Source organism: Astatotilapia calliptera, chromosome 15 (assembly GCF_900246225.1).
Source record: "Astatotilapia calliptera chromosome 15, fAstCal1.2, whole genome shotgun sequence".
NCBI lineage: Eukaryota > Metazoa > Chordata > Actinopteri > Cichliformes > Cichlidae > Astatotilapia > Astatotilapia calliptera.
In genome coordinates, this window is record NC_039316.1 from 14,532,067 (window position 1) to 14,544,360 (window position 12,294).

Consider the following 12,294-nt stretch of genomic DNA (forward strand, 5'->3'; position numbering starts at 1 on the left):
AAGTTTGAAAGCAGTTATACAACAGGCAGAAGTATCAATATGTTTTGCTATTGAAAGTGGAAAGCAGAAGAGACACATCATGGCTCACTAATTATTGTTATCTCTTCTAAATCAGCAGAGTTAATCAGACCGAGACTTCTCTTGTCCATATCTTTTAAGGTTAGCCTGTGTATTAGCTGTAAAATGTGTAATTATTATGCCTGGATGGCAATAATAGCAAAGAAATTATTGTGGAAAGCGCAACAACAGAACTAATAAAATGCCATAGCTTTGTGATATCATTTTATAATGCTGTTCCAATTTGATATCAAACAAACAAACAAAATCCTCATATTTCTGTAATGTGTGAGTACAGGGTAATTAATGCATCTGATCTTCATGCTGCTTATCTACTTACTGTAATTCACATTACAAAACAAAAGGTCTTGATTTCTCTTAAAGAATGTGTTTACTTCTGTTCCCTCTTACCTTAGCAGGCCTTGGACCACAGAATAAAATGATGACTCGAAAAAAAAAATGGAAAAGGCACTAGCTGTTGTTCTTATATAACAAGAGCTAGTGTGTTGGCTAATGTGTGCCTATACTGGGTTTCTGTTATGGACTGTACTGTCCATCACATGCCCCAATAGCCATGGGGTGCTTCACACACTGGTTTTAACCCCAATAAGTCCACACGCACTGAGCTGCTAAGTGTCCCTTGGCTCTTTTCCAAGTGGAGCTGAGACATTGTCTGGCCTACTTCTCACTTTGCTCAAGTATTATTCTCAGCCAACACTGAAACTGAACCGCACAGTAAAGACACAGATAGCCTAGAGGGAAGTGAGAGAGAGATGGCCTGCATGGCCTGCATTTGTATAGCGCTTTTCTAGTCCATAGGACCCCAAAGCGCTTTACACTACATTCAGTCATCCACCCATTCACACACACATTCACACACTGGCGATAGCAAGCTACATTGTAGCCACAGCTGCCCTGGGGCGCACTGACAGAGGCGAGGCTGCCGGACACAGGCGCCACCGGGCCCTCTGACCACCACCAGTGGTGGTCAGAGGGCCCGGAGAGACAGAGAGAAGAGACGGGGGAGAAGAGAGAGAAGAAGAAAATAATAGGGTGTGGTGCAAAAGACAAGCAAGGATAAACAAGAAAGTCGTGTGAGTGGATAATATCATGCTATCAACAGACCATACCTGCCGACAGGTATAAGATCCAGGAATCTGAGGGATTGTCAAGCCTGTTTCTATTTCTAGTTGTAGCATATTCAGACTATTTAATGAAATTAATGACAAACATAACATCAGCTACATGCAAAAAGACTTTCTGATGTCATGAAGTGAGACTACGATATATTAAATCGAACATTTTTATGACATCTCAGCATCTTCAGTGTCACACATTGTTGGTGGTCCCATTCGACTCATGATGCTTTTGTCAAACCACATACAGTGTCCATCTTGGAATATTTGACTGATAAAAGTTGGAAAATAGTTGTCTGCACAGGAATTGACAACTGCTGAGAGAAACCCAAACCAGGAAAAACTAAAATAATTGTACCCATCAATGCCAATATCAAATACAAACTGTGCTGGCTAGGATAAGCTCAGCTCGCTGTATATTCAGGCCAATGCAGTTTCCCTCAGTGTGAGAGAAGCAAATTAGTAAAAGTACAAAATCTATATTTTTAAAGATCAGTTTAAGAGACAATGAAAGAAGTTGCTGTTTTGTGATGATGGCAAAGAGAACAAATAAAGTGAAGAAAGGACTGATTGCAACATGGGAAGAAAGTCTTACTTTCATATCATCCATATAAAGTGTGGGTTGTCTTTTTCCTTTGTGTATGTCTGGCTTTTGTTTATCCATCTAAGTTTTCTAATGGACTTGGGGATACATGTTGAGTGTACCTAGCAAAAAAAAAAAAAAAAAATCACATTCATTAATCATAACCTGCCACTTGGTGCTGCAGCCTGTGCTGCTTTGGTTTCTGCCATCCTGGAGCTCCTCAGATAAACTCAAGTACCATTACACCTCGTCCAACATACTATAATGGCCCAGATCCACACAGCCCTAGCCTCTCGCTTTGTCTATAGCAACACAAACCCTCATGGTGCCGCCTTCTAGTATGGATACTTAGAGTAGATGAGTCTGAAAGTGAGAAGACAGTGAGCGGCAGTTTCCTGGGTGAAATTGCCTTGTTGATGCCAGAGATCGGGGGAGACTAGCCACACAGAAAGTATGTCTGAATGCACAACATGTCAAACACTGAAGTCAATGGATTACAACAGCAGAAGACCACAATAGGTGCCATTCCTGTTAGCTAAGAACAGGAAACTGAGGATACAGTTCACACAGGCTCATCAAAATTAAACAACATAAGAGTGTAAAAGCATCTCTGGCTTGGTGATTCTTGATTTCTGATTTTCTTGAATTTTCAATGGTTGGGTCAGAATGTGGTTGAGACAACATGGTTCAGGTTGGTGGTCATAGCGTAATGGTATGAGGTATTTTCTTGGCACACTTTGGACCCCTTAATATCAACTGAGCATGGTTTAAATGCCCCAGCCTGCCAGAGTATTGTTGATGACCATGTCCATCCCTTTATGGCCACAGTCTACATCTTCTGATGGCTGCTTACAGCAGGATAACACCATGTCACAAAGCTGAAATCATATCAAACTGGTTTCTTGAACATGACTCACGGGTTCACTGCACTAAAATAGCTCCCACAAGCCACAAGATCTCAGTACAACAGAGACATCACAGATGTCCAGCTGATAAATGATACAAATAATGCAGCTGTATGACACTATCATGTCAACATGGATCAACATCTCTCAGGAACGTTTCCTTGTTGAAACTGTGTCATAAAAAATAAGGCTGTACTGCAGGCAAAAGGCAACCTGGTTCTAGTAAGGTTTACTTTGGAGCGATAAATCTGTGCAATGTTACATAATATTTCTAGTTAAGTGTACAGAATTACTGTAGAGCACATACACAGGAAAGCCTTCACTTTTGTTACAGTTAGAAATTGTAGCTGCACTGTAAAACAACAGTTTTATACTAGTAAACCTTGCTGCCAGAACTTGGGAAAAATGGATCATTTAACTATTGATTGATTAAAAGTTTGTCATAATTCTTTGACGTGTTAAATTTTAGAGCTCTCAAGGAACCTTAAGGCTCCTGGGGAGCTGAATCCAAGGATTCTGACATATAGACAGAAACCGATTGTGTCAAATTAGGAAATTATCAGAGCTTAAAATGTGCAGTCCAGTAATCCACTGGTACTATTCTCTTAAAGCAACCCTGTCAAAGGTGTTTACTATCCATCCATCCATCCATCCATTCGCTTCTGCTTATCCTTTTCAGGGTCGCGGGGAGCGCTGGAGCCTATCCCAGCTGTCATAGGGCGAGAGGCGGGGTACACCCTGGACAGGTCGCCAGTCTGTCGCAGGGCTAACACACAGGGACAGACAACCATTCACACTCACATTCACTCGCACATTCACACCTAGTGGCAGTTTGGATTATTCAATTAACCTATCCCCACAAGCTGCATGTCTTTGGACGGTGGGAGGAAGCCGAAGGAGCCACACAGAAAAGACCCCGGCCTGATGGTGGAATTGAACTCAGGCAACAATGCTAACCACCATGCCACCGTGTGTTTACTAAAACACCCTAAATGAGGCTCGTCTTCCTAGAAATAGAAGTGGTTGCTCAGATTCTTTATGATAATGTCTCCTTGTGAATGTGGAGATGATTCATTCATGTTCAAATCCTGCAAGTAACCACTTCCTATTCATTTGAAATATTTAATATTTTTGTACCTCTGTAGTCGGGACTATCCCGACCCAGCTGGAGGGGGATAAGAGAGACTGCGTTCAATGGGCTGTGCTGCTTCATTATTTTGGCTCGATCTGCTTGCCTGGCTGCCACGAATTAACAAAACAGGTGTCACTACATTGGGCTGAAGCAGCTTCACAGTGCATTAGCACAATAATGGCTGCAGGTGTATTTATTCACAGTTGAGCTCAACCTTCTATCCAAATATTAACACCTTTCTGAATATATTCACTTCCACACTGAAGAGCTCTCTCTCTTTCTCACACTCTCTTTTTTTCATAATCGTGTCTCAGTGCGGGGAATGTGTGCGTACACGTTTAAGCTTTGTGTCGCTGTAGTCCTTTCATATGCAGTCCTTTGTAATTTCTGCCAAAAAGCGACAGGAGGTTGTACTATGTCTCATTATGGCATAGAAAAGGCTTTTGTCATTGTTTCCTTAACAAAACAATATGGTAATCCCTATTACAGCATGAATATCTGTGGGATTAATTAGGGATTAAACAATTTGCCCACAGGACAAGACCGCTGTATAACCGACAAAGAATTATGGCAGCACAGAGCCCAGATAAACAATAAACTGCACAGTTATCAAATGATATCACCCGTGCTTATGAATTGCCATCTGCATCATAAATATCTTTCATACACAATCTCCACTCTGGTACGCCTACACAATAGCTAATATTTGTTCTAATACTAACAATGTTTCTTTAATATTTCTTGATGGTTTTGTATGTATATTACTTGTTTATGATTCTGGCTACAGATTAGTGTTTTTTCCCTCACTGGTGCATTTTTCTGATTTGTGTTTAATCATTGGCTGAACATCAAATCTCTTATGGAATATTAATGAAATTACAAATATAGAATCAAAATACAAGTTAAGATGACATTTTTCCAGTGAAATGGGATACTGTGTTCTTTGATGTCACTTCAAACGTTGTTTAAATGCAAATTTTTGCTGTTCACTTCACAATGTGAAAACATTGTCTCAAAGGCTTACAGATACATGACATTCTATTATATTTTTAGCAGTGTTGAAAGTGTAACAGGACCCAAAGTTTTAAAAAGTATCACAAGTGCAAAAAAAGAAGTGCAAATCAAAAAGTGCCTGACAAAACCCAGGCAAACAAATAATAAAGCCAAAAATCCACAAATAAACAGAAAATATGTATGTACAAACATGGAGAAAAGGACAAACAAGAGACAACAATCAGATGTTTTGCATCAGTAGCTTACATGAAAACCTGGAAAGCCTGACTTACACAGACAACATAAAACAAACAAAAAATAAAGTAAAAAAAAAAAAAGCAGTGCTAAGAACATTCAGGGAAATATACTTAAAACCAAAAGTAGCCACTGCGTGTAGCTGTTTGAGATGGAAAAATGAATACAGGTGGGTCTAAAAGTTACTGAACAAGGACACTTTTTATGATTGCCTCTTTACACACACAAAATAAGTATAAACATTCATGAACATTAATTATTTGGCGGTTACAGCCATTTTTATACTCAATACCCAATTTATGAGCTTCAAAATTAATTGGAAAAAGAGGTTTTTATCATAAGGACTGTTTTTAAAAAAACTGGATAAACAATTGTCTGCTTGAAGTCTACAACCCATTGACATCAGCAAATGTTTCCTCCCTTGAGATGCTCTGCTAGGCCTTCACTGCAGCCACCTTCAGTAGCTGCTGGTTAGTAGATCTTTCTGCATTCAGGTTTGCCTGCAGTAGATGAAAAACAGGCTCTCTTGAGTTGAAATCAAACAAATGACATCATCATTGGAAAATATCCCCTTTCTTGAGAAACTCTTGCTTTTGCAGTGTGCTTCGGTTCAGCTCCCATTTGCACTGTGAAACACTTTCCGGTCAGTTTTTGCAGGGAGCCTAAGCAGGTAGTATAGCCCTGTAGACTTTACTATTTATTACAATATAAATTGTACACTTTATCCTGCTACTATCACCACTCACAACGTCACTCAACACTAATGACCCATTTCGACTAGCAGCCATACAGACTTATGCTTTAACATTGCCTCAATCATGTCTGACACATAATGCTTTGGATCATTAACTCTCTCTGTCCTTTGCCAGTTTTCTCTTCCAATCATTCAGATTTTTTTTTCCAAGATTCGTTTCAGATGTTTTCTACCTGAACATAATCGTGTACTCAGTAGTTTGCACCTTGCTATAAACCCTCTGTATTTACATTCATGAAGACAACTCTTGATTGTTGACTTTGAAAGTGATGCACCTACCTCCCCAAAATAGTTATGTGATCATTCCCTATAGTTGTCTTATATAATATTTCAGGCCTTTTGGTGTTGTTGAGCTGGCGAGTGCATTCATTCTTCTTAGTATATTCATACTATATTATTGATTTGGCCTCTTCTAAAGTTTTTGCCATCTCTCTAAAAAGTTTATTTTTTATTATTATTCTCATTATTGTTATTAGTTTGAATGATAGCCTCCTTCACTTGCAGCAACATGTCATTTGGACCTCACATTTGAGTTTCAGTGAACAGCAACTAAATGCAAGTTTAACAGCTCCAGATCTTTTTTGTGTTTAATTTGTCATAGGCTGATAAGAGAACAGGCCTCAGCTGGCTGTGAAACTGCTTGTCAATTGTCCAATTTTAAGCCTTTGAAAATGAGGGACTGCGTTAGAAATGTCTGCAATTCCGAAACAGTTATTACAATATTTTTGTTACACCTCTTGAATTAAAGATGAAAGTCTGCACTTCAATCACATATGGATGGGTTGATTTAAAATCCAGTGTGATTATGTACGGAAGTAAAACTACACTACACTAATAACAGTATGTCATTGTCCAAAAATGTATGGCCCTCACGAAAAACACACTTTCTATGCAACGCAGTGTGTTTAGAAGTTCCATATATCTTTGAATGGTGGGAGCAGGAAAAATGATTACTCTGGCAAATTCAGGTTCAGGTTACTTTATCTCTACCCATAAATAGATTTGTCTGCAGTGGAGAGTCATCTAACCTAATGCACATTTTCAATACAAATACAGATAGCAGATTAGCATAACACAAAATACTGATGAAATAAATAAAAAATGACAGAACAAATTCACTGGGAAATGGGAGATGGATGATAAATGAAGCTATGGTAGGGGATTTTGTGTTGTTTGGCTTCAAACACATCCAAATGAACATCTGAAACAGGACGAACTGACATATCACAGACAGCGTCTGGTCTACTGGGTTTATCTTTAATGGTGAGTTGTGTTTTTAGAGCTGTCAAATAAATAGTAATACAGAGGATAGAAATATTAGGTAAATGTTTTGACTTACAAATAAGTCAGTGTGTGTTAATTCTGCGTTAATGTAACACCTCAGTTCATGTACTTTGATCGATTACACTGTGGAATTTCAGACGAGGTGGTTTAAAACATGGTTTACATACTGCCACCCAATCTGTATCTGTCTCTTTAAAACAGCCAGGAAACTCACTGATCTGAAGTCAAAACCAGCACAACACACACGCTTACATATTCACATATGCACCTAGAGATTTGGTCGCAGTCACTTTACATTCATATGAACCAGTGAAATTCGGAAACGCTGACAAGAAGCAAGGCCAAGTGGGTTCATCTGACACCTGCTGTCCGACACAACCAGAGCATGACAAATACACTGATGCCTCAATAGACTCACAAAACCAACAGGCTCTTTTCTGCCAGATAGGAGTAAACAAGTGAATGGCCTTACAAGGAGTTTAGACTGGTCCAGATCAGACTCATTCAAGGGCATCTGCTTGTAAAGTTGACTCCATTTTTCCCCGGCTCTGATGCTTTGATGTTTGAACATACACGGGCACACAGCAGGTCTCGTGAAACTGTGTGGGAATTAAAAATAATCCAATGATCAGTCAGTGTTTTACTCTTCAATCTCTTTAATCACAGGCAAACAAAGAATTAACTGTCATATATTTTAGACTACGACTAAAAATAAACAAAACCTCTCATGTTCTGTCTTAGATGTGGTAAAAGAGTCACTCCTGATGCCAGAAATAACAGAATAAGAAAACTGAATCTGTGCAGGAGTTAAGTGCACACTGAGGAGGATTAATCTGGATTAGAAGTGAGAGAAACAGGAACTCAGTGGGGAATCAGGATGTTATTATTTCTGCCGGCACAGGGAATGCTCCTTGAAGGACTGCTGCCACTTTTTCACTGTCAGAACCAGATTCTATCGCTAATACTGGCCAGACCTGCTGTCACGAGTTCCCCTTATCTTTTACTTTTGATAATTACCAAGAAGAAAACAACAGGGATCACTTTATCCCCTCGTAAAAAACAAAAAACAAAAACCCTCCTGTCACAAGTAAAGATATTAATTTCTAAAACAAGGGGAAAAAGCACTGCAGTTCAACTTTTCTTTTAACTTAACAGATCTGGTTTGTGTCATACGCCAACAAAACCTAGCAAAACAATTATATCAGCAACAGTGCCGCACTATACAACGTTGTCATATTTATTTCAGTCAGACTGATTTATTAGAGTTTGGTGTCTAGGCTCTGAGTTCATCACTGCCCATACATATAAAAGAGGGGAATAATGAGTAATTATCCCACCCGAGGCTACAGCTGGACGCCGGTGTGGTGGAACAGTATGCAGTCATGCAGGGGAGCAGCAGGACTGACATGTCAGAGGGAGAGATGGAAAACTTTGCAGCATAAATACACTGCCAAATTGGGAGAGTGTGTTTGGTACGTGAAGTGAGGAAAATGAAGCATGTTAGTGTGTATGACGCAGTGCAGCAAAAACAAGGGTAACAAAATGCTTCAGAAAAACCAAAACAATGCAATTCAAATTAAAAGAGTAAAAAGTAAAAGAATGCTGGAAGTAAAAGCTATACAGTAAATAAGAAAGGAATAATAGGGAAACAAAAATTACAAGATAAAAAAAATGAAAAATACATAAAAGAACAAGTGCAAAACTTAAGAGTGCGTGCAGAATGTCACAACAACAAAACTCAGCGGGATAGCACTTTGGACATATCCATCCAAGAGAAACCGTAACAAAACAAAGCCCACCATTTTCAAATATAGCATCTAGCTTCAGCTAATGAATGGAAAGGTGAGTGATTTGGTCATAGGTCAAGTCAATAACAGCATTATAAGTTCAGTACTGTTGCCTTTTCCTTTTTCAAGGCATCATCTTACCGAATCTTATGTAAATTTATCTTAACCCTCAGTCACACAGGGTTAAAGACCTGTCAACAATCATCAGATAAAGGTGAAAAATGTGTATTACTCGACCTGTTGCAAGTGATTGCTGGATTGCTAGCTGTAAATTCGATGGCTATTGTCCTAGTCACACAAGCCTAGAGGTTGGTAGTTGACCCCTGCGCTAACCATCGTCGCGAGGGGCTGCAGGCAATAATTAATGTGAAATTAGTTCCAAAGTTGTGTTAGGGTGCGGCACCAAAATCCTTTTTTTTTTTGATTACTTTGGTTTTAGGCAGATTGCTGAGGTCACTGGTAGTTTTCAAAGAAGACACATAGAAATTGTCTGCAACTGATGCAAACAGGAAACAACGGGTATTGGCCTTGAAAAAAAAGTTGTGCCTTTTGAGATGTGCTTGTTTTAGCGTTAGCACAACTTTTACTTTGAAGACAAGCTTCTCTATTTTTGTTGCCGTTTCCAGTTTGGATTGCATTTTCTTTCAAATTCCAGTGCAGCGGCGATACTAAATGGTGGCTGTTTGCAGACGATTCGGCATCTTCCATGCAAGCTGCAGGCAACTGTGGCAATCCTCTAGCAATTAAAGGTTTTGTGTTGCAGTTCCTGCGATTCAACAGATTCTCCAGCAGCTACCTGAAAACTGTCTGACTGGAGGTTGCAGGGGAGTTGTCGACCGTTCTTTTGGGCCTTAGTCCATTATTGTTCCGTAAATGACCCCAAATACATGATTCTCATGATTTGGGATTTTTTTCAGAATTTTCTTTCCATTTTTACTTTTTCCCCCATTTTTACTTCTTGCCTTTGTACCTTTTCCTATGAGTCTTTAGTGTTATCTATGTTTTATTAGCCAGTTAGTCGCATCAGTATAAACATTCCCTTATCTTGCCATGTAATGGGGAAATTATAGTTCAGTGGTGTTAGTGCATGGGCAGTCTGTTGACAGGCCAGGGGAAGATTCATCGCTGTCTGTCTACCTGCAAAGAGCATCTGTTGCCATAGGGTGGGAATGTTCAACACATGGTACAAAAGCAGTCTGGGGGATGCTCTTTTTCTTATATTGTGTGTCCATCAGTCAGCCGTGGAGAACAACAAAGGTATAACACAGAAAGAGCTGAAGTGAAACATCAGTGTCCATGGCAGCCACTGTCTGGCTCCACATTTCTCCCTTCCCCATTTCAGCCTATTCATCAACCAATCAGCATTCAATCGCTGCACGGCTTGAAGTGTTAAGAAGTGTTCAGTTATGGGACAGAAAAGCATTAGATACCAGCTCATGAAATGAATCAAACAGGAAAAAAGTGATGGTTTCAAGTTTCAAAGTTAACTGCCATATGCAGGGTAAAGAGACGCGTTTTCCTGTACAATTAAATTGTAACAGTTACTGTTACGGTACTTTGTGCCTGGATGTGTAAACAAAATATTCGATCATATATGCCCGTGTTGTATTTTTCAGATAGTTTCGCTGCCCTCCAAGTGAGTGAAATGCTCCAAGTTCACAGGATTGTGGCAACAAGTAAAAATGGAAAATTAAAAAAGTGATGAGTGATCACCTTGTCACTTTAAAATTTGCAATTTAAACTCTCCCAATTAGCCTCTCCCTGCCACCTTGATTTGATTAGCCTGCTGTTCTCTACCTGCTCTGTTATTATGAACTCTCTTCAGATATCTGCGGGCGGCTGCGCTGTGATTAGACGCGCTTAGTCATTTGCTAAGTGACAAGCGGGAGCACACAAACCTACGAGCAGGCATGCATGAACACACAACACCACACACACAGTTGCATTTCTCACAGAAAAAGGCTTAGATGAGAACAACAACAGTGGAAGTCTTTACAGTTACACATTTCATGCCTGCAATACTTCTAAATTTTTGTGTCATACAGATAAATTATATTTGTGTGCTTGTCCACATTATTAACATCCAAACCATTCAATACACTGCTAAATGCTTGAGCAAGATAAATGAAAACTGAGAAAGTCATATTGAAAATCTAAAAATAATTGAACATGACCAAAGTGAGAATGTTGATCCACAGTATCTGCTTGGATGCCGTGATGCCATTGGAGTTCAACAGAGAGCTATGCACAGGTTCAGCTATGATTCATACTCTTGCTCACCAGTGAATATCTTTGCCATGTGAAATTGCCTAATAAATATGCGCTGGACAGCGGTGACTAGGCATGACTGGAATTTTATGGTTCATAAAGGGGCTCAAAGGCTCACAGACATAAAATAAGTCATCACCTTGTGCAGTCTGCGTTTCACACTATAAACAGACAATATAGTTATTAACTCCTAAATAGTAATGTTAAATCACACTGAATTGTTTTTATTGCTGCATGGACATTTGAAAAAAATGCATGCAATTAAATTGGGATGTTGTTTATAGGAGTTTTAATAAATCAGTTAATCTACTTAAACTGTTGTTGTGATTTGCCTGCACCGTCAGAGGATACATGGAGGAGAAAAAGAAGAACTCGTTTATTAGTTTAAAAGCTGCACCGTAGACTCAAATGGATGAGGGTGCTCACATTAAAGAAAAAGTAAGCATATACCTGAAAATTTGCATATTAACATTTTATTTTCTTCTTGGCGCTTCTTTGATGTGCTCTGAACCCTTCATCAAGGCGTTTGGCACATCAAAACAACAACAAAATGAGCACAACATCCTGCTGGGGCTGTACAACTAAACAACAAAAATACTCCTTTTCTTAAATTAGGTGGTGGTGTGTGTGTGTGTGTGTGGGGGGGGGGGGGGGGGGGGGGGGGGACTCTGCTGTGAAAGGCTTGAGATCTGAACGTTGAACACCAGAAGATTGGGTTAACTTTTCTTTTCAAACAGCCACTTATTACTGCTATTGCTTATGTTTCATCCACATGGCAGCAAATGTTTTGTGGCAGCCTCTCCCATAGGCCCTGAACTCAGCCATTTCTAAACAGAGAGCAGTAAGTGCCAGCTCTGTGGCACATGGGCATTACGCTGAAGTGGTTCAAGAATAAGGATCTTGTTGGGAAAGCAATAAAAGTCTAATGAAGCTTAGCTGACAGTAGTTTGATGCCCAATGTCTGCATAAAATATGTTATTTTCAAAAGTTAACATTTGAATCTTTATTTATAAAGATTTAAGATTAAATTATTGCTTCTGCAAGAGAAAATGTATTAAAGTCACAGTGTGTAAAATCTCACCACTAGATGTCAGTATATTGCAGATTGCAGATAACTGAATTCCGTTTTCTTAGCTTTAA

The 12,294-nt window shown here is 39.3% G+C and overlaps 1 protein-coding gene across 2 annotated transcripts in view; it reads right to left on the reverse strand.

Annotated features, from left to right (window-relative positions):
• Positions 1 to 12,294, reverse strand: part of rgs6 (regulator of G protein signaling 6) — a 99,841-nt gene that overhangs the window by 71,455 nt on the left and 16,092 nt on the right. The window lies entirely within an intron of this gene.